Here is a 19296-nt window from a genome sequence, read left to right as displayed (position 1 = left end):
TTCATAACTGATTTCTTAGATTCTGTTATTTCTAGTTTGTTCAGAATTTCAGAAGAAGCAAGAGCATCCTTCATTACTGAAAGAATGAATTTTTCTCAGGGTTTAATAAATTCTCTTTTACACAATCTATCAAATTGTATCCATTTCTTTTCTTTTTTTTTATGGCATATTTCGCTAGTTTTATTGCATTTTATTTTGATTTTTTTTTATAAAGCTAATTCTTTTCTATGGAATCAAAAATTATTCTTAGATGATAAAAAAAAAGAATTAAGGGCGGAACCATGATAAACATTATAGGAACAAGAATTAAAAAAACTCATTGTCAAAAAATTAATTTTGATGACAAAATTCTATTTGGAGCTCCATTTCTTAGCTTTCGTTTTTATATATTTCAAAAGCTAAATCTGTCTGAAAATATTACAGTATTTCTTTTCCTGAATATTCATTTTTCAAAAAGTGACCAAATCAATAATAAAGGTAGTTGAATTTTTTTTTCCTGCGACAGATATGAAATGGTTATGGTTCTCATTCGATGGAAAGAAAAAGATTCATATCCTTAAGAGCGAAATTGCGGAGCATGCACTTTCTTTCTTGATAAAATATAGAAATTTATGTTTATTTAACTATTACGGATGAAAATGTATGATTAAATTGAAATCATTTACGATAAAGTCTTGAGCACGTTTCACTTAAATCGTTGATCAAAATATATAAAATGGAAACATTCTGAAAATGAATCTTTCCCAATATAAAGAAAATTTTCGTAGGTATTTATACATTATACATTTTAAAATTCATCGATGTAGTGATTTGAAATTTTAGGCGCATAGAAATTTGATTGTTAGCTTAATTATATTATTTTATAGATAAAGTTTAGAATTTAAATAAGTGCATTGAATTTATTAAAATAAAACTCTCTGAATTGCTAAACTGAAGACACATTAAAAAGATTCAGTACTGATACTTGCTATCAGACATGGTAAAGTCAACCAATATCAAATAAAGAGCACATGTACACGAATTATCATTTAGGAATTGAATTTTCAACCTGACATCTGCTTTACCCGAAGCCGATACCACGGTGGAAAAGTTCGATATCATGGTTAAATGATTTATAGTTACATTTATTTCGGATTAAAGGATAATATTTTTTTCAACTATATATGGTTAACAGTTCTTTTCTTAAAAGTTTTAACATTCAAGAAAAGACAATAATGTTCTTGCAAGAGAAGATTCTAGATATCATTTCTCGCATAAAGGTTAGACTTACTCATCAGCTAGCAATCCTTAATGAATAATTTTTTTTTTGAAATTTGAAAAGGAATTCAATTTGTTATGATAAAAATGTTTTAAAAAGTTTTGAAATTTCCATCATTATTACAGTAAATACACTCATGTCCATAAATTAAGGATAATTCAGAGTAACGTTGAAATCGAACTCTAAAATGCATATATCACCCGTAAAACGACTACACGCATCTTCAAAAATCATATGCAAATTTCAGTAAGCCACCAGATGACACCGATAGTACGTCACAATGATAAGAATGTAAGACAGTGATGTATAAAAAATACAGGCAAAGAAGTAAAATTCTTCGCAAGTGTTGTATAAGTCTTTCATTGCAATAACCACATAGTTATCACACAAAGGACGCATTTGGATGATTTTTTACGTGGTAATGTGGAAATGTGTTTTTGTCTGGAATGTTGGCGTACCCAGATGGAAGTATCCGAGGAACTTGGAATCGCCCAGAGTGTCATCTACAGGCTTTGGCAACAATTCAAGATGATGGTAATGTGAGTACACGTTACAATACAGGTCGCCCCCGAGTTACAACGCCGAATGAGGACTGGTGTTTGGCACTTAATGTCAAAAAAAAAAAAACAGACAGAGCACAGCATTAGAACTTTCTCGTCAGCTTTCTTCAGCCACTGGTACAACAGTTTCAAGGCAGACCGTGTACGGACATTTAGGGCATATTGTTCTATATGATCGTAGGTCTGTTACATGTGTTCCACTTACTGCAACTCACTGTCGCCTGCGGTTAGGCTGGAGTAGAAAGCATGCATTGTGGATTTATGGACAACAGTGAGATTGTGTGATGTTTTCCGATGAGTCCGAATTTAGCTTGCAGTCTGATTCTCACCAGACTTTTATATGGAGAGCACCAGGTAATCGTTACCACCAAGAGAACATCATTGAATGACACCGTTATGGTGGTGCTGGATTGGTCGTTTGGGGAGGAATTTTTCTGGGTTCCAGAACTGATCTGCATGTTCAAATTGGAACCATGACAGGTCAAATCTATCGGGACGTCATTCTGGAACAACACGTACGTTTGTCTGTGGGTGCTATGGGCGCAGAATTCGCGTTTATGGGTGACAACGCTCGTTCTCACTGTGCAAACATCGTAAAAGAATGCCTCCGATCGGAGGATATCACCCGTATGGACTGGCAGCATTCTCACCGGACTTGAATCCAGTAGAGTATGTGTGGGACATGCTTGGCCGACGAGTTGAAGCCCGTCAACCACCTCCCACATGTGTGCTGGAACTTTGGAGAGCATTGCTTGATGAGTGGTGTGATATTCCCCAAGATCAGATCGATAATTTGATACTCAGCATCCCTAGGCGATGTACGGACTGTATTGCATAATCTGAGAGGCATACTACAGGGTGTCCCAAAAAATGTATACACATTTTAGCAGCTGATAACTAAGTTATTTCTTCTTTCTTTACATACTGAACCCATTGAACCGAGTGGTGGCAGACAGACTTAAATTTGAAGAAAGGATATTTATTCTAAAATGCTACTGGAAGTATGAAAATGCAGTAGAAGTGCACAGACAATTTAAGAGGGAGTTTAACAAAGAACCACCTACGCGAGTTACCATCACTCGAATTAGAGATAAGTTTGAAGCTGATGGAACTGTTCAGGACGTCCATAAACCTGCAACAGTTGTTCAATTGAGGGAAAACATTGAACATGAATGTACGAATATCCCAAGGGAATTGTTCCCTCATGTGTGCTATTCCATCGCTTCGCGTTGTCAGCAGTGTCTGGAGCAGAACGGGCATCAGTTTGAGAACATGCCATAACAAGACAATAGAATGATATTTGTAGAATCTTTTACATGTTTAAAATTATTCGAATTATAATAAACCCCAAATTTACAATTATTTAAAGTGTGTATACATTTTTTGGGACACCCTGTATGAATTACCAACCTACCAAACATGTAATATTGGTTTTTGTAAATAGTTTTTTTTTTTTTTTTGGTAATTCGCTCCAAGGTGCAAAAAAATCGCAATTTTTATTAATGATATCAAACATATAGCATCTTTTTTTGCTCTCTACCTTTAGTTTAATAAGTAGGATTTGCAAATAAGTCATATTTGTCTTGCTTCTGACTCTTTCCTTTCCTGAACTTGCAATATCTTAATTTATAGACATGAGTGTAGAAGATTATGAATCGCGTAAAAGCATAAAACGTATGGAAACTACTGCATATGTTGAAGATATTCTCCATATCGGCTTATTTATCGTTGATTATACACAAGTCCTGTAAAATAAAAAATTAGCCGTTGGGTTTCATTTATCTCTTATAATTGAAGGGAAAATTATCCGATTCTTTAAGGTATTTTAGGAGTAAAAGTAACTCTTTGTTGATCACTATAGACTCTTTGTATCTCGTCCGATTTCACCAGTAAAATCATCTTACCTTTTTTATTTTTAAACTACAAATGGTTTTACTTTTAAGATACGATTTTACAACATAATTTATATTATTTAGTAAAAATACAATAGCTATAAAATAATTATCTAACTGCAATAAATTTTACAGTTGAATATCAATTCCTTAGAGTAGAATCATTTCCATTATTCTTAAATTATGAAATACATTAACGACCACAGTAATCACAATTATATTTGTATTATGATCTATATTTTAATTCAAGTATTGATTGTAGCACAAACTCCTAACTGATATTTTATTCGATTTTATTAATTCTCTTATTTCAACAGCAAAGAGAGAAATAAATTTTATTGCTAAGAGAAAAGTTCACTCGAGCTTTTATTATTCTTCGTCGCCACCATGTAGTCCAACTTATTGGTTTGTACTCTTCCCTTCTGTCTATGAAAAGCCCATACTTTTGAATATTGTACAAAACTTAATTATGTGCATTTATAAACATACTTTGTTCAGCAGCAAAAAAAAGAACACTTTTATATTTATTCCATTATATTTATTTCTTTTCGTTTACTTGGTTCCATTTTACTGATATTTCTAATATGATTATGCATGATTAGTTAATCTATCTCCTCTAGAGATGGCCGTTACAACCATGTTTCGAGTATCCTAAACTGCATTAATCTGCGACCAAAGTCAAATACTCATATAGACAAGAAGATGTATAAATGGGAAATCGGCCTTCATTTCAACCTGAATTAATCAACAAATTTAAATGCTTTTTTTTCAATTTTTATTTTTCTTATTATCATTAATATACTGACATCAGATTCTTTTATGTAAATCTTATTTTTTTAAAGATAATAATTAACCGATAACAATGATTGGCGATTTTATTATCCAATTTACAAATGACTCATTCAACGACAAAATAAATTGCTGTTGAGTTGTTATTTCCTCGTAATATTTATCACATTTACGTTCGGTCCGATAACGCAAAATCTCGTTGATCAACCCGATAATGTCATACAAATAAGTTAACTTAGCGAATCTCATTGGACCCGACTGGAAATAACTAAATTCCCTCGGTTACTTCATCAAATGTTTCCGGTTGGAACGACAAAATCCTTCGGTATGAGCTTATCTTGCCTTGATCTACGAAGTGTAAGAAGATTGGATCGTGTCCAGTAACGCTACAGCCGACTTAATCGATCGTGCGTATCGTTTTCATCTTCATCGTTTCGCAAGCTTATGGTAGATGTTCTATTTGCTGTGAGGGCTTAAGTGAGGGAGGATTATGCGACTCCTTTTTTTCTTCCCTACTCGCATTTCTTGTAAACGTAGGTTGTTCGGCTTAGAGTCATTTGTCAAGTAGTTTTCTGGATATTCTGACATTTTATGCGCGAGTATTTAAGCTCGCGGGATCTAATGGAAGACCCGCCGGTTTTTTGGAAGAGAACGTGACAGACAGAAGTATATAATTCAAGTGGTCTTGTACCACACTTAATGGATTATCCGCTATTTTCTGTGAATGGAACTTAGAAAAACTTGCAAACATGGAAAAAATATCAAGAGAGTCTCTTCGTTTTTCGAAATATAAGATGGACGGTTATACAAGAATAAATAAACAAACATTCCATTCATTTTAGCATCGCGGTTTTGTTTTTGACATATACAAATAAAATAAGCGTGGTCTTGTTCCACACTTAATGGGTTATCTACTGTGTTATTGCGAATGGAACTTAGAAACCTTAGTAAACATGGGAAGATATCAAACAATACAACGGTAATATAAGAATAAATAAACACAAAATCCATATTTCTAGGATAGCAGCATTGCCTATTCGACTAAAAGTGTCCAGACAAATTCTAACAATGTCAGAGAAAAATCAATAGTGAAAAATAGATGCTGAATGCAGTTTGTAAAATCTTTTATTACTTATAGAAAACATTCTTAGATATTTTTCTAACATTTGCAATATATACAATGCTATTCTTACACATATTATTTATTTGAATGCTCTAAGCCAAGTGAAGTGTAAACTGACATAGTCTATATGTATATGTTGTTTAAAGTTGAACATTTGTTATCAATTAATGTTGCTAATATTATGGCAAATGTCAGGATGGCATTGCATTTACCAATGATATAGTACGATATAAACGATCTAACAAAATGATACAGAATGTATTATTTGCTATTATCATTATAGTAATACTTATGTATTATTGTAGCAATTGCTTTACATGGAATATTTTAGTATTTGTGTTTCAGATAGATGTAATTTTTTTTAATGAGACATGAGATTCACGGAAAAAAAATAACAAAATTGTCATGTTGATAGCCTGTTCATCTTTCTTTGGACGGTTAAAATAAAAAAAGATTCAGTGTATCTATTTGAATTTGAACCAATTAATATTGTTAAGCTATATGTCATTTGAATAAAATGGAGAAATATATTCCATTTTGGATGTTTGGATGGTTTTTCAATCTGATTCTAAAATTAAATTTTAATAAAAACCAATAAATATTAATGTGTAATATTTCTTATAAATCTAAAGTCTAATCATTTCTAATCTAACGAAATTTTCAAGAGTATTTTACATAAAATACAAAATAAGCAATCTGAATAATTATTAATTATAGTTTTGTTTTCTATTTATAATTTTATTGTAATTTGTGTTATAATTTTGCTTTTCATTTACATAATAGTAGTAATGCGGGATAGTTAATTAAATGTTTTTGCAACGTAAACAGTCCCGAAAATTTTATATATATAATGCCAATTATTTCATCATCCTGATTTCATTATGCACAATATGATTCCTTTTCTTCTTCAAGTAGACTTTTAAATTTATAATGTTTAAGATGAAGTAAAGTCACAAGTGTCTCGCTAAGTCGAATTTTGATCCCTTTCCTGTTTAAGGTAGTTCAGATTTTATTTTTCAGCAGAATCAAAAGAAAATTGCGAAAAGGTCCTAAATCTATCTTCGATTCTGTATAGCTGTCACGCTGAATATTATATAAATGATCAAAATTCTGGTCAACGTCACATTAAAAACAGCAATAATTATGATAATCTGAAAAGTAAAAATATAACCAAAAATAGTACAAAATATGTGAGCTGAATTTGTTTGATATCTGAAGTTTTATCTATTGGTATTCTTGGGATAAATATTGACTGCAATAATTGCACAAAATATCAATAATGGAAAGACTGGCATTAAATTTAACACAAGAACACTCAAATTTAGAAACATGAAAATTTTTTTCAACGACACGCATGGCATTGGAGCGTGCAAAATTGTCTGGTACCTTAAATTATCAATACCATTTATATTTGAAATTTTATTGGATTAAGCATTAAAATATTTTTCAAAATACATGAATTATTATTGTCTATGTTCATGTTTATTTGCGTGAAATAATTCATTTGCCATTTAAAAAAATGCAAGTAGAGAGATTTTCTTTTATTTAACAGAATTGTGTGACTGATGACATTATATTTCGAGTTTCTCTTTTGGAACAATAAATTGTTTCATAATACAATGGTGATTTTTGGCATAATAGGGTTTTAGACTGGTGTACTATCTGCATGGGGCAGAAATGATTAATTAAATAAGAAAGAAATTATACTTTAAAGAAACTAGTTATCTGTAGTAGTGCATTAAAGAGTTATATGACGTATCGAATAACGGATGAACGGGCAGCAGAAATTTGAAAATTTCTATTTTGTTGTATAAGAAAAGAGACATTAAAAAACTAAGATATTATTTCCAAGTCTGCATGTTTTTATAATACATTCCTGACTAATTAGAAAAGCATGACTCTATACCTCACTGCACGGGTCTATTTAATACCCATAAAACTTCATTTACAATTATCGTTTGAAGTTAATGTCCTTTTATTTAAACACGAAAAGTCGGTATAAAATCTTTCGCCTTTCTCCCCATATCTAGTAACATATTCGGATTTAATCTTAGAAATTTTTTGATAGCCAACCGAATAACTGGAGCCTATAAAATTGGTGTTATTAATTTTTTATGTCTAAGCACAACTCGACTGAACTAATTATACAATGTTTTGTACTCGAGATTTTCAAAACTTTTTATAAATTGTATTAATAAAATAAATAATAAATAATTAACATGATGAAGATTTCTAACCTTATTAAATAGAAAATAATCAGTCTAATTTTTTGAGGATACGTTGTGCATTATAGATTGAATAAAATGGGAACTCTTTCCAATAAACTTGTTTTCTTTCATAAATGTCATGTGGGATTAGCATACTCTCCATATATATATTTTCTACTATATATCGATAGTTTAAAAATGCTTGAATATCAAAAGACTACTCTCATTTTTTCGTTTCCTCTTTTATCACCTTATGTTTACACTTATTTATTTTTAAAAAATTAAGCAGTCGTTTTGATTTTAATGCGCTAAAAAGAAATAGAATTTAAATAGTCAAAGCTTCAGATAACCGCGACTTTTACGTAGTAGCTTTGGACATGAATATCTAATTAAATACATTTTTACTAATTAATACGATTAGTTGATCGTACTAAGTAATTGAAATTAAATCAAATTAGCAAGTCAATTAAGTAAAATTTAATTGGTTAATTTGGCAAGGAATGCAACATATTTTTTTTAAAAAAAAGTTTAATAAAATGTTATGTGATAAATATTTATAATTCAAATAGGAATTTTGTTTATATTTCAAATCTGAAATTTTTCATCTCTGAATTCAGTGTAATTTCTCTCAAAAAAATTTTTTTGAGTCTTTTAAAATACGTCTATATGGAATATAATACTTATCGATAAAAAGAAAATAACTGCTAAAAAATTCATTTTCATTTTTAAGCAAAAAATCTTAGGACTTTATTTATTTTTTATTCAAAAAGTATTGCAGTTTATCGTTATATCAAATTACTTCTGAAGATAATTTTATTTAAAGAACTGAAATTATAAAGAGTTTTTCTTTAAAAATTGTAATTGAAACAACCTGAGAAAACACAGAAATTGAAAACGAAATATTTTTTTATTCCTTTTTCTTGCAAATTTTATTTGAAAAATTTACGGTTTCGTAGGTTAAAAAGATGTCAGTATCGATTACTGACAAATAAGTTAATATTGTTTTGAACATAAACGAAATAAAGAGCTTTCAAATTCTTGTTAGGATTCTTAATTGTTTTATATCTACTGTAGAAACAATTTTGCCATAAACAAATGCAATGTTAAAACAATCAGAAATCTTATTTTGTGGACAAATACCCAGCATGCATAGCGGAACGTGGTACTTTTGAACTTGAACACAATTTAAAAATTTAGATATCAATTTAATAATTCTCTTGAACATTAGGTTTTTTTTTCTTACCAAATTATGAATCCTTGAATTTCTGCCTTAAGAGATTTTAAATATCCAATTCTCAATGATCACTCAATAAAGTTTCATAAAATAACTGAATAACATTTTCCTGGTCGTAAATCGATTTCTAGATGTTAAGTCATCGCATACCGATGGTTCAGTAAAAAATTATCTAATATATAAAAATGAATTTTTGTTTGTTGGCATTTTATGGGCTGCCGTACTGTTTCTACGATTGCAATAAAACTTTTCCAGCTTATTGCTTGCATTTGCGCGAGGGTTATAGGCATAATTTTTTCTACCATTCCTAATTAAAGAACATTGCTAATTGAAATTTCAAAGGATAGTTCCAAAATTATTTCTTCTGCGGCAGCTACGTGCCGGATACCAGCTGGATGTTAATAAGAATAACGAAAATTCTGATGCATAAATAATGAGAAAAAATTCAACTGAGAAATATATTATTCTTAAATAATTCGGTATTTCAATTACATAAAACAACAAATATCTACAAAAAGCCATACATTTATTTGAAATAGTCTTATAGTTCACTTTTGAAATATGTAGAAATGTAATTTACCTTTCTTTTTAGAAACTGCATAGCCTATTTTAATTCTTCGTTGCTTATAGAAACATGATTCAGACACAAAAATTGCTACATATTTAATTTTCAATTCAACAAAACATTTTAATGGGGATTTCATGTTAAAATAACTTATCTATGGCGTTACTGGAGGTTTTTCTTTCTTTTCCCTTCGAATAAATAGGAAAAAGCTGGATGCCTTAATGCACATACTGTAAAGGAATCTAGCGTTGGCAGCCTAGCTATTCGGACGATGAAATAAATGATGCTAAAAGTTAATCGACTAACTCTTCCCATCCATCCAAGCGAGACTCGTAGCGTGTTAAGATACAGTATTTCTTCCGCTGCGACTGCCCATACAATACTTTCCCTGGTGGCTTTAGGTAGAGCAGTTGTCCGACACAATTACCCTATTTACTTATCACTCTGACAAACTCGGAAAGAGGAATGCCAACAACATTTCTTAAAAAACATTGCTGATGAATATCTTTTTCTAGGATTTCTTTGCTTTCTATATTTATTTTCCATTTTAATTAAATCTCAAGAGGTGGAGGATGAATTCAACTTTTCCAGATTATTAAATATCGATAGGTTGAAAATTTTGAAAGCATTCATTTAGTTGATTCTTTAATCTCTGAGTACAATTTCATCTATTATATATGCGTTGCAATTTTTACGGTGATATTTATAAAAGATTTCTGATAATTATTGAGAATATGATTTCACAGTAAATAATTTTGAGTAATTTTGAATTAAGGTACTGAAAATTAATAATAATTTATGTATCTTACACATGGTTTATTTAGGAAGAAATATAAAGGCAGAATTAAATTATTACAGGAATAGTAAAAAAAGTTAAACAAACTAATTTTTTTGTAAAATGTACTAATGATAAAAGGTAAAGCAGAAAGGACTGATAATATGTCAGTTTAGAACTTCAAAATAACATATCTTTAAAAGAGAGAGAGAGAGGCAAGGAATTATAAATATAGCTAAATTGATTAAAATCACTTCTGAAATGTAGCATTATTTTGAATTAGAGTATGTTTATTAAAACATCAGCAGTGGGTATATTAACAAACATGTATTTAACATGGATAAATAATTATTTTCTATAATAATGATTGTTATCCGATTAATTTTCTACAAGATAGTTTAGATAATTGAGAATCGAAACTATCCCATTTAGTGTTTAAGTTCTTATTGATGCAACAGATGGATAAATAATTTTTTATTTAGATGAAAAGCCTATCATTACCGGATATTATTTCAAATTTATCGTCTATTTATCTAAGCTATTCAATTTTATTGAATAATGATAATTCAGTTTCTCTGTAAAATGTAGTTGTTTAAGTTTTGAAATTATATTTAAACATCTCTTTTAACAATTTTTTTAAATCTAAATATGTTAATGAAAATATTGTATTGAAATTTCATTTTTTTCTGGATTCTTTATTTAAAAATAAAAAAAATAGAGATTATCATAATACTTAAAAATTAGTCAAAAGGAAGGGAAGTGAATATTTTCTGATTCCCAACTTATTTAACATTTATTATTATTTAAGATATTTTTTCTTTCAAATATATATTTACTCATATTTATTATAGATTTCATTCTACTTTCATCACTGTCTAGTAGAATTATACAAAAATTTATATAAATATTTAAATTAATATTTTATTTTCATTTAAAGATGTAGTACAAGGATTATTGAAATAATAAAGCAGGAATGCATTGCTATTAGGGATTACAATGCCGGACCAAAATGTCAATACCGGTATTCGGAATTTTTTAAATCTTAATACTGGGATACCGGTATTAGAAATTTGGGAAAAAGAAAGAAAACACAGGTTTTCCTTTTTTTATTTGCCAGTTTTGTTAGAGAGTGTAAATATCACAAAAAATAATTTGTAACTTATAAATTATAACAGTATATAATCAAAAAAATGTAAAGAAACATCTTATTTATTTAAATCACAAAAAAGTGTAAATATCACTATTCAGTCTGTGGTAATATTACATATTTTTGAAATGTGATCTTAAAAAACATAATGCATCAGTTGTACTGTCATTAAGCCTGAAAAGTAATTTTGTGTAAAAATTACCAGCTGTCGAAAACGCTCTTTCGGCATCTACGCTAGTTGGTGGTACTGTTAGCAATGCGCGATATACTTTTTCCAAGTATTTACCTCTAAATCCCACATCTTCAAATAAATCGATTTCTCGTCGGATGGTTTTGGATATAGCTGATTTCTGTATTGTATTTTGGTTCGCTAAAATTTTTTTATATATAGCTAATTCCAATTTTTGTTCAAGAGACAATTCCTTTTCACTATTGACAGTAGTGACATCATAATCTTCGATAATTGAACCGAATTCTGAATGTGGATAGGTTTGTGGGAAAAAAAATTTAAGAAACTTTACTCTAACTTAATCAGATTTGAATTGGTTCTTTTCTTTTCTTCTTTTCATGTTCATTTTTAAAATCATTATAATTATGTAAATACCATAAATGCCATAAGACATTTTCTATTTCGGTATGCTTTTCTTCTGTGCGATTTTTCAATGTAATATATAATTCTTCAGATAGTGATGTGTGCTGCTCTTTCAGTGACAGCAACATGAAATTTATTGTTGAATTAGCTGTTAATAAATTAGAATCTCTCCAACATAATGCCTCAATAGTCAGTTTTATTGGAAGTAAAGCTGATATAGTTCTGGATATTAAGTCGAATTCACTATCTGAAAAATCAATTTACAGGTTTAAGTCGATTATTACTTTTTGGATTGGACTTCTCAGTTTCAAAAATCGGTCCATCATTAGAAGAAAAACTGTTCCAACGTGTTTTAAAATCTAATATTAACATATATTCTGTTTTATTTTCAGTTAGTATATATTTTAGTAATATATACTTTTTATAGGGGAACGTTTAAATATTTTAACAATTTTTCGAACTTTATAAATTATAGGAAGCAATTCTTGATAGGTTAATATTTCATTCTCATTAGCAATATCTTCTTCACCAATTACATTGCCATTATCTTCATTGTCAATATCACTCTCACTCTTACTCTTTTCAAAGTTGGAAGTTTCTATATCCACAGTATTTGGATTCTGTTCTTTATATTTTTGGTATAATACATCCATTACTCCTAATTGAATTCCATGTGCATAGCACAGCTGCTGATTTGCACCAATCAACTTTCCAACTTTTCTCATAATTGTTACTCCATCAGTCGTTATGGATACAATATTTTCTTTCAGGGATAATCCATGTTTCGCTAATTTATATTTAAGCAATTAATTAAGCCATTAATTAGCTAATTAATTTCGCCCATTAGGGAGACATAAAAACAAAAATGTATACTATATTGTTATGTTCGCGATACCTGAACAAATAGTGGTGACAATTTTAAAAATTTCTAGTAAATACCGAAAAACCGGTATTTAAACTTGTGAATACCGGTATTACGAAATTGTTCAAATGGCTCAAAATACCGGTATTCGGTATCCCAGTATGCCGGTATTGCAATCCCTAATTGCTATATAATATTTTTATTGCATCAAAATGTCCAATGACACTTTTATAATCTTAATTTTATCATAAATAGATTATAAGTATTTTTTTAAAAAGCAAACTCATTATTAATATCAAACCTTCTTATTGATTGTGTATAATTACAATAGTTATTTATAAAAAAAATATTTCCTTTTTATATAATGGTACGTAATTGTTAATTAATTTACTTTCATTGAACCCTGCGAAATATGCTTGTAATCATGATACAGCATTGCTGCGTATTTGCGAATAAACAACTAAATTATGGATTTTCTCTATTAGATTTTTTTTTGTTACAGTTTTTAAATGAAAGGTAAAACTAAGATTAGATTTGTAATTAATCAAAAGAAAAGGAAAGGCCTCTCCAGTCAGACATTGCACTTTTAATTTACAAAATGACGAAGCTATGAAGATTAAGCAGACTGAAAAAAAGTACTCTATATATATATATATATATATATATATGCATATATTATAGACAAATACTGGTTTTCAGTATGAGTAATTCAGGATTTTTAATATACAGATACAATTCAAAGTATTTTTGGAAACTAAAATGCTTGAAAATTCTCAATTATCAGCTCATTTTCACTCCCAAGTTATAAATTACATGTTTTAGCATTCGAAAGACTGCACGAATTTCAATAAAAAAAAGCACAAAGATGGGATAATGAGCTCTATACGGTTTGAGACTCCATGCTAGTAAATCTGCCATACGCCACGAATGCTTCTCATCTCAAATTTGATCTTCTATCACAGGAAAAAAATATCTATATTTCATAATCTTCCCAACTAAAAAACAATTCCTCTTAAGGGGTCTATAATTTATTTCCGCATATGACCTAAATCAAGTAGAACACTTTTCACGTCCCAATTCTTGCAGGAATTGCGAAGACCAGCTTCATACCTCCCCCCGAAAACTATCAATTGCAGTTCCTCGATTATCGATGATGTTATTTCGTATTTTTATGTTATTTGCCACGCCCAGCTAAGGAATGGGGGAAATTTTCCACTTGCAGTATGTCATTTTTATAGCAACTTCTCGCATCGACAGAATTGATGGCGGGAATTTATTTTTCTATGTTTCTAGCACCATGGTTGTTGAATTTGGTGAGAGTAAGAGGAAGGGGGCGCTGAAGTAGCAGAGAGATGAATTCGTATGTGAGAGCTCCAGAATGATGTGTTGATTCCAGTTAAAATAGTTATTACTGAAAGTCTGAAGTAAAAATGTGTAATAAAGTTTTATTTAAAAAAAATGTGCCTATAAAATTTATCTTTAAAAAATCAAAGGCATTTCTTAGTTTTTTTTTCATTATTTTCTTACAGACCAACCATAAAAATAATAAATATCGTAATTCTAAATATCAGAAAAATTCTTAATACGAAAGAACAAATGGTATATGATTTTTCTATCAATATTGCTTGTGAAATTTTCATTTTTACTTATTTGTAATAAACGCACATAAAGAGTAAACAAATTAAGATACTGAAAATTACTGGCTAGATTTTGGTAAACCAAGCAATTTACAAAGACCTTGCTAAATTTGAAGTTGCGCTGTTTGGAATTATATTTGATTGTGTGTAAATAGGATGAAGCAAAAAGGCAACTATTTAAATGAATGAAATTTGGTAGATAGTTTTAATTTCGTAAATCAAAGTTTTTAAGTTACTTTAAGCTATGTGCCAGCTGCCTGTCTTCCTATGCACTGCATGTGAACAAGGGTTTTAAAAATGTCTCGAATTACATGAAAAAAAAAATCTATTTTTGATTTCCAAATCTTAATTGCTGGTTTGTACCAGATTTTGGATAAATTCATTCAGCATATCAATTTTGATTTCGTATTAAAGAGCACTTTTTTCATATGAGAAGTTACATAAAAATTGTAAGAATCTTTATAATTTTTTTTCTATTGGCGATTTCATCTAATTTCAGAAATATTTACATGAAATCCTGTTTCTCACTTCAGATTAATATTATGATGTCATTTTTACAGTATGACTGAAGATGCACAAATTATTTTAAATTTAGCAAGCTATATCAAAGACATTCTGAAATGAGACCTTATTATAATTTAAGGATTCTTCAAATTAAAAATAAGGCATGTGGTTCAAATGCTCATAAATAGAGGAAAATTTCTTTCTCTAACAAAAATTTCATTTTTCTAGTTAATTTCTTAGCTTTTTGGTGAAAGATTTGTCGAATAGAAAGCTATAGGATTGAAGCAATGAAAAGTAAAAAAGAATCTTAATTAGCCGCTGTAATAACTATATTTTCTAAGATTGTGTTTGAATATAAAAATTCAAAACTTGACATAGATATTTTTAATATTGAATTATGTATCATTAGTAATAATGTATTTAAATCAAGGGATAAATACATTAAGGATTAATAAAATAAAACATCATTATTATATAAGTGGCATGCTCATTGAAATAGAATAGATTGTATTTACATATTAAAAAGTAAATAAAAAACTTCGGACTTTTGTAATAATACGATTGGGAGTGAATATATGTCTCCTGTTAACCAATCTTCTGAAGACAACTGACGATGTTTTACTTGATGGCGGCTTCACTTCTTCAATTGTTAATTAAGCATATAATTTTTTCTAATAAAAATCTTAGAGATAATAGAGATTCAATATTACTCTGAGATGTAGTATTAATACATCTATAAATATTAAATTAAGCTGTTTTTGTATGAAATGCCAGTTTTTGTTTGCAACCTAGAAATGCATGTATTTTGTTTGCTATTCAGATAACATTGCTATCGAATAAGATAAATCATATAAAGAATTATACCACATACATTTGCATAGGAATTAAAATAATCTGAATATAACGCCTTTTCGAAAATGGTAGGTATTCGCAAAACATGCACGGATTTATTCAACATATACAGGGACTGTAATTAAATATTTAAATACTTTATCAGAATTCAAAGTAATAAAAAGACTTTATTTTAAATATTTATACTTATGGATTTTACTAGTTTGCTAATACTTTCAAAAGTATGCAAAAAAAAAAAAAAAAAAAAACCCATTATTTCCTGCTTCATAGTCTGAATAACATTTCCAGTGACTCGCTTGATAACAAGAACATAAAATCTCATGAAATAGAAGTCAGTGAAATAAGAGTTGGAACCTACTTTTCTTCTAAATATTCAAAAGAGTGCTAAGTCCCGAGGGTATGAGAAAACATCACTTAGATGAAATGATATTCAGCAAATGTAGTATCGCACTAGCTTTTAAGGTAAAAGCTCTTGAAATATGTACTTACCGTCTGAAAAGAAAATTGGGCGAAGTGACTTTTCATATCGATTGTGCATGTTGTATATTCACAGAAGATTCCGAAATTTTTATACTGAGAATATAGTGTCTTCTTCAAATGACTCAGTCAAACCATTTTAAAATCTCAAATTCTATTGAATCAACAAAAGTAAATCTCATTTTTTTATTAATTATTTATTCAATTATTATTAGTATTATTTTAATTATTTTGTTTTATTCAAATATTTCAATTTTAATTATTTTATTTTCAATTATTTATTACTTTTATTGTAATTATTTGTTTCAATTTCAATTATTTTTGTTCAATTACTTACATATATTTTGTTTTAATTATTATTTAATTAGTTAATTATTTAACTCTGAAAACAAAGATGAGATAAATTGAGGGTATGGGATTGTTTATTAAATAAATAAATATATTGTGAATGATTAAATTTCAGGAAAGAGAGATGTATAATATTTAAGAAATTTAACTTATTATTCTGTCTTGATTTAAAACAACTCATTTTGCCTCGAAGTTTGATATAATGAGAATTATTAAAACATTATGAAAACAAATCCTGGAAATTTTTATTATGGTCATTCATTTTAGTTCTCATTCATCTATTTCTCTGGATGAAATTGTTTTTTGAATATACTTAGTTATCTCATAATCAATGCTTGAATTATTTAGACGTTTATTCATAAGTGATTTTTAAAAGAAAATACTTCAGAAATATCATTGTCAAAAGCGATAAAACTGGAAAGAAAATATATTAAAGTAAAAATAAAATTTTCGTACATCGTATAAATTTCACAGAGATGTTTTCCCCAGCTTTATTTCATGTGAAATAAATGTTTATTTTATAGACATTTCATAATTATTCATGAACAGCAACATTTACACGCTGTTTGTTTCATGAATGCTTGTGGAAAATTTAAATTATACTTGGCGGATTAACAAGTATTAAAATATTTTTATTTTTTATTTTCAAAAAATATATCATTTTTTAAAATATGTTTGCTTTAACAAGAATTTCGTATCGAAACAACCCCGTTCCTGAATGGATGTCCATTTATGCATAAAAGCACGACTCATTTCACCATTTATTTGCACTCTTTCTATTTCTATTTATTCTTGCAGTTTTCGAAAGTTCCACCATTGTTGTAGTTTTGTATAGACAGAAGGGGAATTTTATAGAACCTGTTACTTTAAAACACTTTACAGTTATTAATAAAGACTTTATCTAATTTTTCTTGGATATGTTGAAAAAGTTTAATAAAATAAAAAATTAATATCTTACTTTCGGGTAATAGATAAAAAAATCCGGCAGCCAGCAATAGCTCACATGTAACAGCTTTTGTTTCACAAATGTATATATATATATATATATATATATATGTCTGCATTTCCTTCACAGAAAAAATCCCTACCTGAGGGTGACCCTTGAAAAAGTCTTCAGGCCCGATTCTTTTTTATATTTTTTTGGTTTAATTTTTATTTGCTTTATATATATATATATATATATATATATATATATATATATATATCAACAGAAAATAATACAAATTAAAGTAGAATATTTCCTAAGCATGTGAATAATAAGGATTTATGTGTGTGCTTGTGTGAATTTACGTGTGTGGGCATGCATGCGCGTATATACGTATGTTTGTATATGTATAAATTAAAAATAAAATGCAGCAAAATACATCTTTTGTCTTTACTGGCAAAGTTACAGTTAAGAATTACAAAGACAAACAGCATCTGCAATTTTTTTTTTTCCAAAATCTTTTTACACACATTCATATATTTGTACAGATAAGTGTGCTTTTATCTTCTAATCGCTAAGAAAGATATAAGCAAAAGATTTAATCCACATTTCCTAAATAAATATAATTCTCTAAATTCAGTCATATTTTTCCTCAATATAATTTCCTTAAATTTTGCGCTCCTTCTCTATAAATACATTTAAAATGTAAATATTAAAATCTTTTTTAAAAAAATAAAGAAATTTCTTTCGCCATTTGCTCGGAGAGCCCTTTGCTTTCATATAATTACATCGGTTCAATCTTGCTGGCGTTGAAACACTATTTGAAAAGAGCACTGAAACAAGTCATAATATCTAAACATCTTTTCGTTTCAGGAGATGTCTTGAATCAATGATCTAGAGCTAGAAAAGAAGTATGTGGCAATTTTTGATGGTAAAAAATGCAACCTTAGTCTATTTTGTACTATGGGAGCATTGAAGAAGATTGTCATGTTTAACTTCATTAATTTATTCCACCGAGTATAATGCGTCTCAATCTAACTGTAGAATAAATCTGTACAAAATGCGAATAGAATAACTGAATAAATTTTAGAAACAAATAATGTAAAATATATTAAAGTATACAGCACATAAAATACAATATATGATTAAGTAGATGGTTCAACAACATTTGTAATAGAAATCTGCTATATGATGGTGCCGTTTAAGCACCTGTCGATTTTAGCAAATCAGGACATCCCTCGTTCCTAAATGATAAATTATAGCATGGCCATTAATAAGTGAACAAACTAAAAATATGAATTTAATTTGATAATTTTGCAGATATAATGGCTGTTCCGAAAATAGAGACATTTTGAACTTTTAAAAGGGTTAAAGTTGAAAGTTCCAGATTTTTTTTTTTTTTTTTTTTTTTTTTTTTGCAATTTTCATAAAAATGTTACTTTAGTAATGATTTATCAAAGATGTAATATTTAACTTTAAGTTTATTTTTTCGTCTTCCAATACCTTTATTGACTTGGAAAAAAGTGCAAGTGTTTGCTCACAGAGGCGA

Source organism: Argiope bruennichi, chromosome 1, assembly GCF_947563725.1.
Source record: "Argiope bruennichi chromosome 1, qqArgBrue1.1, whole genome shotgun sequence".
Lineage (NCBI taxonomy): Eukaryota > Metazoa > Arthropoda > Arachnida > Araneae > Araneidae > Argiope > Argiope bruennichi.
The sequence above is the reverse complement of the archived record's forward strand: the minus strand, read 5'-3'. Positions refer to the sequence as shown.